This window comes from Bombina bombina, chromosome 2, assembly GCF_027579735.1.
Source record: "Bombina bombina isolate aBomBom1 chromosome 2, aBomBom1.pri, whole genome shotgun sequence".
In the NCBI taxonomy this organism is placed as follows: Eukaryota; Metazoa; Chordata; class Amphibia; order Anura; family Bombinatoridae; genus Bombina; species Bombina bombina.
In genome coordinates, this window is record NC_069500.1 from 1097165706 (window position 1) to 1097185001 (window position 19296).

Sequence of the window (19296 nt, forward strand, 5' to 3'; positions counted from 1 at the left end):
CATGTAATTTGAAACAACTTTTCAGTATACTTCTGTTATCAGTTTTGCTTAGTTCTCTGGATATCCTTTGTCAAAGAGTAAACTTGGTGTGCTCAGGAGTGTGCACGTATCTTTAACCATCTGACAGCAGTGTTTGCAACATTGTTTATCGCAATGTTATACATAGTTACATACATTGCTGCAATAGAATGCTACAGACATTATGTATAACATTGTTTTAAACATAGTTGCAAACAAGGTAGCCAGGTGGCTAAATACACATGCACACCCCTGAGCTCAACTAGGATTACTTTTTAACAAAGGATACCAAGAGAACTAAGAAAAATTGGCAATAGAAGTTGGAAAATAATTAAAAAATTGGATGTTCTATCTGAAATATGAATTCTTAATTTTTTTATTTACTGTCCCTTTAAAAAGAAAAAAAAAGGACATTATCAAAAATATTTTGGAAGCAGGAACATGGCAAATTCAATCTAGTAAATTAATATAAATTGTATTATATGTAGACTCTTTACAAATGTATAGCTTCTATTTATTGGAAAGAGAGATCGAGAGGGCACATTCCACCCTCACATAAAATACAGGGATATCAGCATATACAAGTATCTTTTAATTATCATTTATAACTAAAAAAGTATAGATCTTTATACTGTTGCATCTAATCAAGTGCAGTTAAATTATGCAACTAAACAATCTAGTTAGTAAAAGAGCATGGCCAGCTCACAAAGTGCATAACGTGGACTAAAAAGCAAAAATACCTTGCAACACCTCTACCAGAGCAAAGCAAAACCTGCAACCCTAGTAAGCTGTTTATAGATCAATACAGGTCTATTACCAAATCAAGGTATATTTAGTACATGTAACGTGTAGCCATAGAGATATATCTGTTTGTGGAAATAATCTTGTCTTTTTTACTTCTTAGTCCGCATGTTTTGCATTTTGTGAGCTAGCCATGCTCTTTTACTTACTGATTTTTTAGTTGCATAATTGAACTGCACTTGACAGGAGTTGATTAGATGCAACACTGTACATATCTATAGTTTTTTTGGTTATAAATGATAAATACAAATTCTTGTATATGCTGATATCCCTGTCTTTTTTGTGAGGGTGGAATGTGCCCTCTAGATCTCTCTTTCCTATATATAGATGCTTTATTCATCAAGATGCAGAGGCATCTCGCTCATGTAAACCTGTTAAGTGCTGCTTAGACAGTAGTCATAAGATTTCAGCTTCTATCCTCTCCACCACCATTAAAGGGACATGAAACTCAAATTTGTTCTTTTACAATTCAGATAGAGCATTTTTAAGCAACTTTCCAGTTTATTTCAATTATCAATTGTTTCATTCTTTAGGTATCATTTAGTGAAGAAGCAGTAATGCATTACTGGGAGCTAGATAAATATTTGATGTATATTTTTTAAAGTTGCATTAGCTGTTTAAATATTTAAAAAAATAAGTGTGAAGTTTTAGTGTCTATAAAACAATTGGAGTTGCCATGTTGTAACTTAAGTTACCTTCTCTGCTGTGGCCAATTAGAGACAGTTTTAAATAGGTCACTAGAGTGAGCAGCCTATAGCTGTGGGGAATATAACAGTTTTCTTTACTTTCATTTCTAACAGGAACTGAATATCTCACATGTTCAAAATGGAATTTCAAGAAACAGGGACAAAATAAATAATGAAAGTATATTACAGATTTTTTTTTTTTTTACACATAAGATTTATCATTTTATAATACCATCTCAAAATGTTTAATATTCCTTTAAGCTAATGATAGAGGCATATATGTGCAACCACCAATCAGCAACTGGCTCCCAGCTCCTAAATCTGGGATAAAATTTGGCTTAAAACACTATTTACAGTAAGTACAATTTACATAAAAATATTAATTTCATTAAAGGGCTACTCCACATATTTCTTTTCACACGGAGTGGAAATGAATAAAAACCTTGGTCAGGATAGTGCTTGTAAGGGTAAATGCATTGTGTATTTTTATTTTCTCTATTCTTTAACATATTTTTGATACACTTGTTTTTGAGTAACAGGTACAAACGCCTCAGATTTAGTTTTATATTAGGCAACGTTGTTTATTATCTGTAACCCTGATGTATTATATAATATCCATCAAATTATGGTATTGCTGCTGTGATATCTCTTATATGAAATATTGACTTTTATAAGGACACAATAAAACATTACTCTGATATTAAATTACACTACAATAGAAAAGTCAATGCCAGAGAAATTTAGTAATTGTGTTTTTTTCTCATATAAAGGTGAAATAAAACCTACCCTGTATATTTGTCAATATGTTCTATCTGACTACTGGGGGGGGGGGGTGAGTATGAAGAGATGTGGTACATTCAAATCATTGGTAGATGCTTTTCTAAAATTTGGAACTGCTATTTATCATATATATATATTTTTTTTTTTATAAAATAAATTCTCTCCTAGCCATGAAAGCATTATGATGACCATGAAAAATGCTTTATATTATCATTTCAACCCCTCTTCAACAAATATTTTATTCAAATCTGTTTATCTGGGTTGTATCATCATGAAAATTACGTAATACAATTTATTATGTTTGAATTAATTACTTACATAGTTTCTATTTAATATACAAATTATTTAGACTTTTTTTGCACTATCCCACAATGTTATGTGATTTAAATTTGCTTGATAAACATAACCAAAACTATATAGTGTTCACTTAAATAAACCATAAGGTATATTGGATAATAGTACTTACTACTCAATTATGCTATTTATCTTCCATTATTAAGTGTATTATTTCTCTTTAGGGATCGTCTGTATTAAACTGTTTTTTTTTAGTGTATACCATTGTGATTTTATGTTGGTTAGATACAGAATAAAAACCCCAAAGGTGTAACAAAATATTGTCTGCCATCTATAAAATATTAATGCTGCTTTCCATTGATATATTTTTGTAGACAACAATACAAACACTATAATTAGCAGAGTTACAGAGTATCTGGTCAGGAAATAAACAATTTGTTGTTTGTATTAGTAGAAAAAAGAGAAGAATGTGTGATCTGCAATGCCTGACCGTGCATATATTTTTATCTATATATAAATATTTCTGACATAGCAGACAAGAGCAAGTGCTTAATCCTCTACACCTGACCTTATATTTTAAACTGCCCTGTGGACATATGGTGTATTATTGAAAAGCCATTGAGAGATATTTTTTTAAGTGCAAGCAAGGACAGAAGTGATTGCATTATATAATTAGATTTTTGTTTTTCATTTGTCCTTTTCCAGTAAACAAGAAAAGTACTGTAACGCTTCCAAGTTTATATTTAATTTAACTTTAAAACATAATAATGGCGTTCTGATGTCAAATTCTACAAAGAAAACAATAAATGCAGTTGTGACTGATTTCTTCAATCTAAATAAATGAAATGTGAACACATAGCACATGAAGTAAAATGTTGTACGCATTTGTAATGTCATCTTGGGTCATTTGGCAAAATGTATCTTAACTGGACCTGTATGGCTTTTTAAATAACCTTAAATATTACTTCCGCTGTTCCTAAAATGATGGAATGCATTTCAATTTATAGATACTTAGCTTAAAATAATGGTAAAATTTCCCATTTAGATAAACAGATCTAGAATGTTAGTGATGCTTTAGATTGAGTTTATTTCATCAGTTGTAATGAAGACGAGATATAACTTACTTTTTAATGTAGCGCTCAAATTTAAATACCCCGCGCTCTGGCCACCCACTTCAAAACTAATCTTTTTTATGAGATAACGGTTTGAATTTGTCTCCAATCAGTGCTCTAGCTACAACAAAAGTGCCGTATGGCTAGAGCACTGATTGCAGAACAGTTCTGTTAGTTTACAAACAAAATTACTTTGGAAGTAGGCGGCCAGAGTGTGGGGTATTTGAATTTCATATTTACATTAAAAACTAAGTTATAGTGCATCTTCATTATAAATGATGAAATAAACTTCATCTAAAATATTTCTGCTTTATTCACAGACAATTAATAGAATTTTTTGGACAAACCAGGCAGAGATGTGTTTTAAATATTTCCAAAGGCAGCATTTTTCCTAAACATGCACTGCTGTCAATTTTAAAGTGACTGAATAAACATTATTTTTTTTAATTTGATATTTGTTCTTTGTGCTTTACGACATTTTCTTTTGTACCTATCTATCGCAGATTCATTTGTACGTTAATATTTAACTATGCTGTAGCACACTTTTGGATGCCGACCTCTCAACCTCCATAGTTCTTTACTTGGTCATCCAAAAGCAGAAAAAAACTAAAGATTATCTGCCCCTTTTTTTAGGACCATTTTTTCTTGTATATTAGATCATCTAAAATATCTCTAACATTCCAGATCTGTTTATACAAAGGGGGAAGCTTTAAGCTTACCATCGCTTTAACATAAAACACTTTGAGATGGTAATATAAAATGATAAATTGTATGTACTTTTTTTTACTTACTGATACATGTTTATGCCACATACACAAAAGAGCCCAAATACATTTATTTTTGTCCTAGATAGCATACAGGACATGTAAAAAATCATTGCTCTCAACAGATTTGAGAATTGGAGATACTAAAATGCTTAGAAATGTTGTAAGCTTCATGCCCAAGAGCTCAGTTGCCTCCAGCATGAAGAAGGTAAATCAGATATGATGCCATATGATGTCCCTTCTGAAAGAGGCCTTATAGGCTTTACTGTCTATTCTGAGTGGGAAAAAAAAACAGGTGTCACATGATATAATAAACGTGTTACTTAAAGGAGAATGTATTAAAGAGCTCCAGTCTTCACATAGACAAATATTCTCTTTAGTTTGTTTCTAAAACCTATTTTTTCATAACATCCTTTGATACAGATGCATATTTAATTTTATAATGACTTGGGCTTTTACAGTATCGTCTGTCTTCTGGATAATTCTACTTATGTCCCCATATCATTACTCCTCATTTTCTCTCTAATCAGTTGCTCTAAATCCTTAGCATAAGCACACTGTAAGGTATGCACTACAGTGGAGAACTAGCTATGTTAATCAGTGATTGTTCATATGGTTCCAGTGGTAGTGTAATTCCGCAATCCATATAAATTTGTATCCTTAGATATGGCCTCATTAATTTAAAAATATCCACCCAAGAAACATTGCTAGCGGAATGATGGGTAATTAAAGAAAGGTGGAATAACATAGAACAATAATTGTGTGTTATGTGTTGGAATTCAGTTCAGTTTGTAGTACAATAATCATCTATGGCTCTCCCATAAGCAGTAGAGACGCGCCATCCACAACAGAACACAGAAGATAGTGTTGAGTGCATACACAACAGATACAGCTCTAAATCGAGTAGCAACATTCTAATGAAAACATATCAGTTAAATTTGTTTTAATAGAAAAGTAATGGTACACACCATCTAATCTATCTAATGTACACATTTAAAGGCTATATTGAAATACTTTCTATTTATAGTTCAGGTGTTTCAGCCACATCCATTACTTATAGGTGCATAAAATCCAGTACATAGCCATGAAACATTGGCAGTACAGTGGGTAATTCTGATGAGCTCTGTGATGATAAAAGTGGCACTGTCATATAATGTCATCTTTGCCATAAGTCAGTTTTTGAAATGTCTGCAAACTATTATTGTGAAGTAGAAGGAACAACAGCCCAGCAACAAATAACTCACAGAGTGGGCCCACTGGGGGCTTAAGCACATAAAAATCACCTATCATCTGTTGCATCACTCACTACCGAGTTCCAAACTACCTCTGTAAGAAACATCAGCACAAGAACTGTATGTTAGAAGCTACATGAAATGGGTTTCCATGGCTGAGCAGCTGTAAACAAGCCTCATATAAAAAAACACACACAATGAGCACAGTTTATATAAATCCTTCCAGTATGTACACTGCCAACTGGGGCCTAGTTTCCATTGAGGTTTTAAAGTTTGGAAACTGGTTATAAAAACAATTATCTCTATTAAACTCTATTAAGAATTTTTATGTTACCACCAGTTTCCAAACTTTACCACCTCAATGGAAACTAGGCTGGGTTTACCCCCAGATATTGCAAATAACAAAGGGGAAAAAATGAAAATCAGTTTTTGTATTTGTGGAGCCTCACATCACTATGCCAAGCATCGGCTGGAGTAGTATAAAGCACAATTCCCTATGTGGCAGTCTGATGCAAGAAGTATTTGATGAATGCAAGGAAAATGCTACCTACCAGAATGCATAGTGCTTACTGTAAAGATTGGTGGAGGAGGGATACTGGTCTGGGGCTTCCCCCCCCCCCCAGACATTTTAGACAATTAGACAATTGGGTGCTTCCAATGTAATGGGAATTGTTTGGGGAAGGCCCTAGCCTGTTCCAGCATGACAGTGCCCTTGTGCAAAAAGTGAGGTTGATGAAGACATGGTTTAATAAGTATGGTGTGAAGGAACTTGAGTGGCCTGCACAGAGTCCTGAACCTCAACCCCATTGAACACCTTTATGATGAATACAAATGGTGATTGCTAGTCAGACCTTCTTGTCTAACACAGTGCCTGACCTCACAGATGCTCTTTTGGCTGAATGGGCACAAATTCCCACAGACACTCTGCAAAATCTTTCCAGAATATTGATGGCTGTTATAGTGAGGGCCAACTCCAAGTTAATGCCCATGGTTTTGAAATTAATTGAATGTCCAACAAGCTCATTTAGGTGTGATGCTCAGGTGTCATGCCACATGCTTTTGACAATATAGTATTTTTGTATTACACATTGTCTGACTGTGTAGAGATTGCCTTTTACAATCAATAAACTGGGCTAAATTTATATAATCAGATTGCCCTAGCCTTTTAGCAACTCTTGTTCCAGCTACACTGTGAGTCATTCACTGCGATAATCCTATATTATAAAAGGCCAAGTGTGTTTGTCTGAAGCCGTCATGCGCAGTAGAGACTGCGCACAAGGACAAACACACCTGGCCTTCTAACTGTCTTCCCCCGGCGTCGCGTGTGGTGGAGTGGGCCTGACCGGTGGGCGTGGTGTGGGGGCGTGACCCGGGCGTGACCGGACGGGCCGGTCATGACATGGGCCGGGCGGGGCCGAGCATGACACGGGCGGGGCTGGGCGGGGCCAGGTGCCGGGTGTGTGGCTGTGCACAGTGAGTGAATCAAGACAGAGAGCTCTAAAAAGAAGGGGATAGTGAGAGCAGAAGAGGGGGATAAAGAGAGGGGGGAGAGTGAGCAAAAGAGATTGGGGAGAGTGAGCAAAGGAGAGGGGGGAGAGAGCACAAAAGAGAGGGGGGAGAGAGCACAAAAGAGAGGGGGGAGAGAGCACAAAAGAGAGGGGGGAGAGTGCACAAAAGAGAGGGGGAGAGTGCACAAAAGAGAGGGTGGAGAGAGCACAAAAGAGAGGGAGAGAGCACAAAAGAGAGGGAGGGAGAGAGCGCAAAAGAGAGGGGGGAGAGAGCGCAAAAGAGAAGGGGGAGAGAGCGCAAAAGAGGGAGAGAGACAGCAAAAGAGAGGAGGGGGAGAGAGAGAGCAAAAGAGAGGGGAGAAAGAGAGAGCAAAAGAGGGGGGAGAGAGAGAGAGCAAAAGAGAGCGGGGAGAGCGAGCAAAAGAGAGGGAGAGAGACAGCAAAAGAGGGAGAGAGACAGCAAAAGAGGGGGGGAGAGAGAGCAAAAGAGAGGGGGAGAGAGAGAGCAAAAGAGAGGGGGAAAAGAGAGAGCAAAAGAGGGGGGAGAGAGAGAGAGCAAAAGAGAGCGGGGAGAGCGAGCAAAAGAGAGGGAGAGAGACAGCAAAAGAGGGAGAGAGACAGCAAAAGAGGGGGGGAGAGAGAGCAAAAGAGAGGGGGAGAGAGAGAGCAAAAGAGAGGGGGAAAAGAGAGGGGAGAAAGAGAGAGCAAAAGAGAGGGGGGAGAGAGAGAGCAAAAGAGAGGAGAGAAAGAGAGAGCAAAAGAGAGGGGGGAGAGAGCACAAAAGAGAGGGTGAGAGAGCGCAAAAGGGAGAGGGTGAGAGAGCGCAAAAGAGAGGGGAGAGAGAGAGAGCAAAAGAGAGGGAGAGAGAGCAAAAGAGGGAGAGAGACAGCAAAATAGGGAGAAAGACAACAAAAGAGGGAGAGAGACAGCAAAAGAGAGGGGGGAAAGAGAGAGCAAAAGAGAGGGGGGAGAGAGAGAGCAAAAGAGAGGGGAGAAAGAGAGAGCAAAAGAGAGGGGGGAGAGAGAGAGCAAAAGAGAGGGGGGAGAGAGAGAGCAAAAGAGAGGGGAGAAAGAGAGTGCAAAAGAGAGGGGGAGAGAGCACAAAAGAGAGGGGGAGAGAGCGCAAAAGGGAGAGGGGGAGAGAGCGCAAAAGAGAGGGGGGAGAGAGAGAGCAAAAGAGAGGGAGAGAGAGAGCAAAAGAGGGAGAGACAGCAAAATAGGGAGAGAGACAGCAAAAGAGAGGAGGGGGAGAGAGAGCAAAAGAGAGGGGAGAAAGAGAGAGCAAAAGAGGGGGGAGAGAGAGAGAGCAAAAGAGAGCGGGGAGAGCGAGCAAAAGAGAGGGAGAGACACAGCAAAAGAGGGAGAAAGACAACAAAAGAGGGAGAGAGACAGCAAAAGAGAGGGGGGAGAGAGAGCAAAAGAGAGGGGGGAGAGAGAGAGCAAAAGAGAGGGGGGAGAGAGAGAGCAAAAGAGAGGGGATATAGAGAGAGAGCAAGGGGTGGGACCGCTGTACTGCAAAAAATGGCCCGTGTACACGGGCTTTAGGACTAGTCTTATATAATCAGATTGCTGATTCACATGTATCAATATACATGAGCAATCCAGTATCTAGTCTCCAAGTGATTTACCTTCTATAGCTTACTGCACCTTCTGCAACAGTTATTGTTCACCTAATATAAGTCTAGTCTCTTTCACTAGTGGTTCTCTAACACTAGGATTTTACAAATGCATTGCTGCAATGTCAGCTTTGATGTGACTTTTGCAAAGAGAACATTTGCTATACAGGGAGTGCAGAATTATTAGGCAAATGAGTATTTTGACCACATCATCCTCTTTATGCATGTTTTCTTACTCCAAGCTGTATACGCTCGAAAGCCTACTACCAATTAAGCATATTAGGTGATGTGCATCTCTGTAATGAGAAGGGGTGTGGTCTAATGACATCAACACCCTATATCAGGTGTGCATAATTATTAGGCAACTTCCTTTCCTTTGGCAAAATGGGTCAAAAGAAGGACTTGACAGGCTCAGAAAAGTCAAAAATAGTGAGATGTCTTGCAGAGGGATGCAGCACTCTTAAAATTGCAAAGCTTCTGAAGCGTGATCATCGAACAATCAAGCGTTTCATTCAAAATAGTCAACAGGGTCGCAAGAAGCGTGTGAAAAAACCAAGGCGCAAAATAACTGCCCATGAACTGAGAAAAGTCAAGCGTGCAGCTGCCAAGATGCCACTTGCCACCAGTTTGGCTATATTTCAGAGCTGCAACATCACTGGAGTGCCCAAAAGCACAAGGTGTGCAATACTCAGAGACATGGCCAAGGTAAGAAAGGCTGAAAGACGACCACCACTGAACAAGACACACAAGCTAAAACATCAAGACTGGGCCAAGAAATATCTCAAGACTGATTTTTCTAAGGTTTTATGGACTGATGAAATGAGAATGAGTCTTGATGGGCCAGATGGATGGGCCCGTGGCTGGATTGGTAAAGGGCAGAGAGCTCCAGTCCGACTCAGACGCCAGCAAGGTGGAGGTGGAGTACTGGTTTGGGCTGGTATCATCAAAGATGAGCTTGTGGGGCCTTTTCGGGTTGAGGATGGAGTCAAGCTCAACTCCCAGTCCTACTGCCAGTTTCTGGAAGACACCTTCTTCAAGCAGTGGTACAGGAAGAAGTCTGCATCCTTCAAGAAAAACATGATTTTCATGCAGGACAATGCTCCATCACACGCGTCCAAGTACTCCACAGCGTGGCTGGCAAGAAAGGGTATAAAAGAAGAAAATCTAATGACATGGCCTCCTTGTTCACCTGATCTGAACCCCATTGAGAACCTGTGGTCCATCATCAAATGTGAGATTTACAAGGAGGGAAAACAGTACACCTCTCTGAACAGTGTGTGGGAGGCTGTGGTTGCTGCTGCACGCAGTGTTGATGGTGAAGAGATCAAAACACTGACAGAATCTATGGATGGCAGGCTTTTGAGTGTCCTTGCAAAGAAAGGTGGCTATATTGGTCACTGATTTTTTTTTTGTTTTGTTTTTGAATGTCAGAAATGTATATTTGTGAATGTTGAGATGTTATATTGGTTTCACTGGTAAAAATAAATAATTGAAATGGGTATATATTTGTTTTTTGTTAAGGTGCCTAATAATTATGCACAGTAATAGTCACCTGCACACACAGATATCCCCCTAAAATAGCTAAAACTAAAAACAAACTAAAAACTACTTCCAAAAATATTCAGCTTTGATATTAATGAGTTTTTTGGGTTAATTGAGAACATGGTTGTTGTTCAATAATAAAATTAATCCTCAAAAATACAACTTGCCTAATAATTCTGCACTCCCTGTAGACACATACACACAAACACACACACACATACTGTATGTATTGTGCTGTTATGCCATGCCTCCTACAAACTACCCCTGCACTGGGAGTAAAAAACAAGCAAAGTTTAAAAAATATGTCACACTGTTGTCAGTCTGCCGTGGCACACCTGAGGATCTCTCACGGCACACTAGTGTGCCACGGCACACTGGTTGAAAAACACTGATCTAGACGTTCATTCGACTATTTCCGGCTGATCTGAATAATAATTCTGCACTCCCTGTATTGTTGGTATATTATTCTTATTATTTTAGCTTTATGAATTGGTTTGTTTTTTCTGTTTGTGAAATCCAAATAAGGTTTAAGATCCCATAAAGAAAACGAGACACACAAAAAAAAAAACTAAAACATTTTCCTTCTTTCTAGTGTAACTTACCTGTTTCTATGTGAGTATTATCCCTTGAAAAGATATGATTGAATGTAGCTGCGATAAAACTAGTGGCAAGTAAACTCATGTACATGAAAGTTAACTTTTGCAATTAAAGGGGCATTCCAGTCAAAATTTAAATGCACGTGGATTTATTATTTCTTTAAAAAGAAACATATTTGCAATATACTTGTATTAGCAAAAATGCTTCTAGTAAAAGTTATCACTGTTTTAGTATTAACATTTTTCTCTGCACGTGCATGTGATGCATAGCTAGATATTGTCACTGCACCCACATTTTAAATAATGCAGCTTCTCAGATCACCAGTGGGGCTTGTATCATGTCAGCAATTAACAAATTGAGTCATTAACAGATGGTACAAGCACCTTAGGCCCTCTGAGCAAGTGCTGTGTTTAAAATGCTGGTGCACGGTGCATACTTAAATACACTTTTCAAACAGCTATAGCTTTTATTAGAAGTATTTTTGCTAATGCATGTATATTACAAAATTTCTTCTGTTCAATACAGAAATGCACCCATGTGGTTTCCAATTTTTGCTGGAATATCCCTTTAATGACATATGAATTCATCAAACCCAGTTTGATTTTTGTTTTTGATCATGCCACTTTTCATGGGGCATTTGCACATCAGACATATTTTATTTGACCATGGCATCATATATGTATGGAAAATCATAAATAATCTCATTAACATGATCTACTTTCTCTGACTTTAGTAAAATAGTGTAGAATATTTCCGCTGTGTAATATATTCTGTACTTTTGAGACATACATAAGTACTCTAGGGGCATTTTTTTGATTAATGCTACCTTAGGAAAAACTCTCTTTGCATTTTGAAGGCCTTCAGGGCTCTGCTCTAAGAATTTTTTTTCTTATCAGCATTAAACTGCATATTTTAACAGATTTTAGGATATAACATTTATATGCTGTGGTTATATATAGTTTTATATATGGTAGTAGTGGACTTCAATTTAAATTCAATTCTAAATACAGTATATTTAAAAGTTTTCATGCCAAGAGGAATTCAGTGCTCAAGGTACTGCTTGTGATTGTACATCCTTTTCTAAAGTTTCTGACAACCTCTTTTTACTTATGCACATTGTACTTTCATTTATTTTGCTAATTGTTGCTTCTTATTTATTTTCTCTCCCAAAATGGAAACCGAAAAATGAAAAAAACAAAGCAAATATATTTGTATGATGTAATGCTCCCTCCCATATGACTTACACTGTTGTAATTAGGTATAAGCTTCACTAACTCTGATCCATTTTCACATACCTGTGATCGATTGTTTGGCCCTCATTGCATTTATATAGAAAATTAAACTTTTTTTTTTCTATAAGGTACCAACAAAATATCTATTTTTTTTAATCAGACCAAGATTATTTAGAAAATGATTTTAGATTAAAAAAATATCATATTATGAGAAAACATCACCATTTGAAAAGTTGTGTGTGTATGTATACATGGTATGTATGGTATGATGTAAGTATGTATGTATGTGTATATATATTAATGCAATCTGTGAAGAGTGTGTGGCTGTTAAGGCCAAAGTGACTGATAAACTCTGTTACTGGTAAACTAATGACAACAGGGTTAGCACAACTTAGTTCTTAGCATTTAGCATACGGTGCCTATACCCCTTTAAAACAAAGTGACCCAAGGTGTTAATCTGCAGAGTCATACAATGGTTATAGATCTATTGTACACTTGTGCACACAGAATGTCCATAATATAAACGTGTTTATGAATAGCAGTAATGTCAATAAAAAATATTTTCTTTGGTAACAAGCAGTGATTTCAGGCAAGATCCCGGCTAGTTAATAAACAAATGCCCACTTACTGGAAATAACCTCAATCATAGGAGGTAAGTAGGGATCATTGATAAAAGTCCTGAATTCATCAGTCTGTCAAGACGCTTCAGTGATGCTTGGGTATGGTAGAGCCACTTTCTCTCTGTGTCCTCGGGGTCCCCAGAGGCAGAGTATATAAGACTCTATAACACTTTCCTTTGGCAATATGTCAATTTTCTTCAACTAGCACCTCTTATAATTAACGACATATAACAATGAATCTGTGTCTTGGACCCATATACTAATGAAAGCAGTACAACAGCCCAAATCATTTTGTATTCTTCAACACCTTTTGGCTGCAATCCTTTAGTATAATAGTTTACAATGAACTTTCATCCGGTCTTTACTAGCTGTTATATAACCATATATCTTGGTCCACACATATAAAAATACAATACATAGGAAGCCAGTGTGTGCAAGTGAGCCGAGTACCGAGTACAACAATGTCACACCCCCGCCCTATCAATAAGCCGTCCCAGCCTGATAACCCTCGCATGTTTTTTGATGTGGATATTGGAAGGGAGCACGTTGGTCGCATTGTCTTCGAATTGTTTGCAGATGTGGTACCAAAAACTGCAGAAAATTTCCGGGCCCTTTGTACTGGAGAAAAAGGATTAGGACAAACAACAGAAAAACCTCTTCATTTTAAAGGATGCCCTTTTCACAGAATTATAAAGAAATTCATGATACAGGGTGGTGATTTCTCAAACCAAAATGGAACTGGTGGAGAAAGTATTTACGGAGAGAAATTTGAAGATGAAAACTTTCATTATAAGCATGACAAAGAATGCTTGCTTAGTATGGCCAATGCTGGCCCAAATACCAATGGGTCCAAATTCTTTATCACAACTGTACCTACACCACATCTGGATGGAAAGCATGTTGTGTTTGGACAAATGCTAAAAGGATATGGTATTGTTAAACTGTTGGAGAATGTTGAAGTTAAGGGAGAAATTCCAGTCAAGCTGTGCATGATATCAGAATGTGGAGAACTGAAGGACGGAGATGAATGGGTGACACCTCCGCTAGATGGTTCTGGTGATATGCACCCTGACTTCCCAGAGGATTCTGATGTAGAGTTAAATGATGTTGAAAAAATAACCAGTATAGCAGAAGATGTTAAAATATAGGAAACAACTTCTTCAAATCTCAGAACTGGGATGTGGCAACAAAGAAGTACCACAAAGCTTTAAGGAATGTAGAGAGCTGCAAAGATATTACTCAAAGTTAAACCCTATAGCTGTGAGCTGTAACTTGAACATTGCTGCCTGTAAACTCAAGCTTTTGGACTACCGAGCAGCGATTGAGAGCTGTCATGAGGCTCTTGAAATAGACCCATCCAACACCAAAGCGCTTTACAGACAGGCTCAAGGCTGGTAAGGACTGAATGATTATGAGCAAGCCCTGGAAGACCTAAAGAAAGCTCACGAGTTAGCACTAGAAGACAGGGCTATCAGCGGTGAAATCCTGCGTGTCAAACAGAGGATTAAAGAGCAGAAAGAAAAGGAAAAGGCTGTGTATGCAAAAAATTTTGCATAAATTGTGATGTTTAAACTATTATTATATATACTGAGTGGTTGGGCTTCTGCAAGCAAGGAATACATTTTGTGGAGAGACCTGCTTTCTGATATCAAACCAAAAAGTGGGGGAAAAGAACCTGAAAGATTTCATATCCATGTTTATCAGTGTTTACAATTCAGTTTTTCACCTCCTGTTTTATTTGTTGTTCCTTGTGGCACTGCATTATCTATGCAATGCTGGTAGCAGTGTAGCTTTCCTTTCTGGTATTTTGTTGAAATGATTTACTTTAGTTTGAAGTTTTCACCAGACAACAGAAATGCTTCTTTTATTCTTAGTGACCGGTTTAAATACTTAAAAAAAAAAAAATACAATACATAATAATAATCCAAGGGAGTACTTACAAGAGATCTCTACCTTCTCTTATCTTTTCCCAACGGTTTGGTTTAAGTTCAATAGTACGTCTAATGATGATGCATCTATGCCTTCAACAATATACTGCTAATAGGCAGCCCAGACAATTTTATCTCCTCACACCCTTTAGTTGCATTCCTGCATGCTCATATCCTTTATATTTTAAACAAAACAAATTGGGTCTATGCAGGTTATGCAGCCTATAAACAAAAAACAATTATGGTAACTTATAGCAGTAATACAAAAACCATAGATAATGGCTCAATTATTCTGATATATCTGTCCAAGAATAAACTTGTAAGGGATCTCAATCTTTCTTTTGCATTTTCCCCAGGATGTCAGTCCATTTCTTGTATTGCTCAGCCACTATATTTTATGTGATAAAGACATCACCACTTTCCTCTTTCAAGAACCACCAAGGGTTTACTTGCTCCGAGGTTTCCAAATGGTTATATATATTAGGTTATTTGCACAGCTCCAGTTCCAATAGCCTCCTCTCTTCATAGGGGGGGTTACAGACATATCGACTGTCCCAAAAGTTATAGTGTATAGTTTTAATTTATCCAACAATTCCTATATGTAAAGTCTGATATCTCTTGCTCCTCTTTTTTTCCCCTCTGTGACACACTGCTTGATTTTTACTATGCAGCAGACAAAACAGAGAAAACACAACACCACTCATTTCCCCTTTAAGGGCAGCCATGGCTTTACCTACTCTCACAGTACTTTGCCCAATACATATATATCATATAGCTCTGTGGATATAGGGGATGTGTTATATGTTCAATCTGTTAAGCTTGACATGCCTTCCAGCCATCGAATCAGCATTTAAAATATTGCTTTGTTTAGAGGGTCTCACTTCTTATCATGGCTTTCGTTTCGTGAGAGGGGAATACTTATATATCACAGTTTGGTTCTGCATAACCTTTTTGGGCTGGCCTTGCTGGGCCTTTAAGATGCTTTTTTAGGCCTTCTGCTGACTGTCCATAATTAATTAACCCGCTAACCGGTTTCCTCAGTCTCGTATAAGTTTTCCGGATCAGTGCAGCTATTACTAGCAAAATCGTCCTGTAGACACGTCTCTGGCCCTATGTTTATAGCCTTGACACAGTCTTCATTTACCCCTCACCTTGGCCTTTCAATTTGCCTCGGTTCTGTGACCACTCACTTATAGCATCTTGTTTCCTCAGCTTGTCTCTGCAGCGTTTGCATGGCTATTCACTAGATAGACGCTGCCTGCACGACCTGGTTAACGGCTCCTCCAAAAAGACCCAGGCAAAGGGTCATAACGCCAAATGATTTTGACTGGAATATTACCTCCAGCGGACTGTCAAGCTTCCCATGTTTCATTGTGGGCACCAGGCACAACAGTGCCAAAAGGTCAGCTTGCTGAGCGGTCTCCTCAGAAAAATTTGCAGGGCACTTTGCACACTCTATCCCAGTACAGAGCTTTGCTGCATACTGCCACTGTGTAGCTCCTCCCCTTCCAGTCATCCTTCTCATTTATTTCTATATGTAGGGGGCAGAACCAATGCTAAGAGGTATTTGTTATTGCTACAACAGTCAGCTAGCATTTAGACTGACACAGGACTACGTATTTAAAAGATGAGGATTGCTTATTTCAAATAAGGGTTCTCAAATTTGTTTATGTATTGTGGGGGCAAAAAATGGCATACTTCTCTCTGCTAATGTTGTTTCATATATGGTTCTGTCATAGCCTCTCCTCTTTCAAAAGAGAGGTCATTTGCCTTATTGTGGTGCTTATTTTTGGGTTATATGGTCCCTTGTAAAAAAGGCACCTACTGTACAGGTGACTGGCAATTATAGAGGGATGTGAACCATCATTTAAGAAGAAAATCGTTTCTTTGATGCAAAGTTTCACATACCACTGTAAAATGCACTTATAATAAAAACAGCAATAAACTGCATCACACTAAAAGTGATGTTTACCACGAGGAAGATGGGGCTTTAATGTGTTAGAGGAACAAATGATCCATTAATTTTAAAGGGAAGACTATCCTCTTTTAAATGAGGGGTCACAGATTGGGGAGTTGAATATGAGCTCCTTTAGAGACTACTAATTTGAAAATGGGTAATCCCCTCTAATGTGAGCGGTATTGTGTGTATATGTGTTGTATGGTGTCTTTTGTAGCCACTTCCTCCATACAGTGAAAACATTAGGTAGGTGACTGCTGTTTTTATTACAGCTACAAATTCAGCTACAAATTACTCCTTTGTGTTTTTTTGCGGGAGATGGGTATCTAAAAGTGTCCCCTACATCTCATCAATCACTGCACAGGTTTGTAAGTGGAGCAGATGATCACCTGAAAATTAGAGGGGGTGTTGTCCCTAATTATATGTAGGGTCCCATTCCCCTGTAGGATTCAGGTCATACCCCTATCACCCTACTGTTTCAAAGGGCAGACTCACCTCTTTCAAACAAGGTTTCAAATAAGCAAAGACATAGGGGCTCTATTTGAGCTACCTCCCCCTCAGGGAAACCAAAACTAAGTGTTGTTAAAAGTTATTGTCATTATTAAGGCAATAACCTGTATGTTTCAGGGCAAGCAACCCTTCATTTCAAAGAGCACATTCTTTCAAAAGAGGGGTCTAGTAAGTATAAGTGGTCTGCATGTTTAGATATGATATTTCAAAGTCCTACTTCCCAGGTGCAGACTCACTTAATAGACATTCCCTTACTTAGCACTGAAGTTTGGGCTTCCTGTGATGTCACACACAAGCCGATAATGAAATGAAAATATGGAGACTCCAACAAATTAAGCAGTTAATTAGGAAGGTTAAAGCTCATGCAGAAGAGAAGATAGCACAGTCAGTAAAACATGGGGACAAAACATTCTTTAGATATATCAGTACAAAAAGAAAAAAAAAAGTAGGAATAGTAAAATTGAAATCAGTTGATGGTAGAATAATAGAAGGAGATAAGCAGATTGCAGACTGTCTCAATGATTACTTCTGTTCTGTTTTCACACAAAAAAGTGAAGATAGAATGTCTACATTAAGGGATGCTACAAAAAATAGAAACAAGCTTAACACTAATCTTTTTACAGAGGATGAGGTTTTGTTAGCATTATCAAAAATAAATGTTAAAAAGGCAGTGGGTCCTGATAATATTCATCCAAGGGTTTTAAAAGAACTTCGATTAGTGCTAACTGTCCTATTAACTGATCTGTTGAATCAGTCACTATTAACAGGAGCTGTCCCAGATGATTGGAGAATAGCAAATGTAATACCTCTTCATAAAAAGGGCAGTAGAAAAGAATCTGGTAACTACAGGCCAGTTAGTTTAACTTCAGTAGTAGGGAAATTAATGGAAAGCCTCTTAAAAGAAAGAATTATGACTTACATAAAGACAAACAATTTAGAAGACCAAAATCAGCATGGTTTAACTTCAGGGAGATCATGTCAGACTAATCTAATTGACTTCTTTGATTATGTAACAAACGTATTAGACAAGGGTGGAGCAGTTGATGTAACATATCTAGATTTCAGCAAAGCATTTGTCACCATCCCACACAATAAACTAATTCACAAACTGTATCTCCTTGGTCTAGATTCAAAAATTGTGAACTGGGTGGAATGCTGGCTTAAGGTCAGAAAACAAAGTGTCTTAGTAAATTGAGTTTATTTAGCAGAGGGGGCTGTTACTAGTGGTGTTCCTCAGGGGTCAGTTCTGGGGCCTATTTTGTTTAACATATTTATCTGTGATATCAGCAAAGGGTTACAGGGGAAAGTATGTCTGTTTGGTCTGTTTGCAGATGATACACAAATTTGTAACAGAGGGGATGTTCCAGGGGGGGTAGACAAAATTAGAAGTGATATACAACAATTGGAAGATTGGACAAACAACTGGGATCTAAAGTTTAACACAGGAAAGTGTAAAATAATGCATTTAGGGAAGAAAAATCCAAATGCTAATTACAGACTCAATGACACTTTACTGACTGTTACAGATGAGAAACAGGACTTGGGAATTATTATTTCAGATTATTTAAAACTTAGTAAACAATGTAGTAATGCAGTGAATAAGGCTAGCAGAATGCTTGGATGCATTAGTAGAGGTATTTGCAGCAGAAATAGTAAGGTTCGTATGCCACTTTATATATCATTAGTTAGGCCTCATCTTGAGTATTGTGTGTAGTTCTGGAGGCCATATCTTCAGAAGGATATTAACAAACTTGAATCTGTGCAAAGGAAGGCTACCAAAATGGTACATGGTCTAAAAAATAAAACTTACCAGGATAGGCTCAATGACTTAAATATGTATAGCTTAGAGGAGAGAAGGGAAAGAGGTGATATGATAGCAACTTTCAAGTACGTTAAAGGGCTTAGTAAAACTGAGGCTGTGGGTATTTTACATAAAATGGAAAATTCAAGAACAAGGGGTCATGATCTCAAGCTAAAGGGTAGTAGATTCAGGAGTAATTTGAGGAAGCACTTCTTTACAGAAAGAGTGATTGATTTATGGAATAAACTTCCTCAAGAGGTAGTAGCAACAAACACTGTGGGGGACTTTAAAAATGCAT

At 37.8% G+C, this 19296-nt stretch overlaps 1 protein-coding gene and 1 pseudogene across 2 annotated transcripts in view; both read left to right on the forward strand.

The window, feature by feature from the left end:
* Positions 1-19296, forward strand: part of FHIP1A (FHF complex subunit HOOK interacting protein 1A) — a 477992-nt gene that overhangs the window by 316953 nt on the left and 141743 nt on the right. The window lies entirely within an intron of this gene.
* LOC128650068 (peptidyl-prolyl cis-trans isomerase D-like) lies at positions 13234-14423 on the forward strand (annotated as a pseudogene).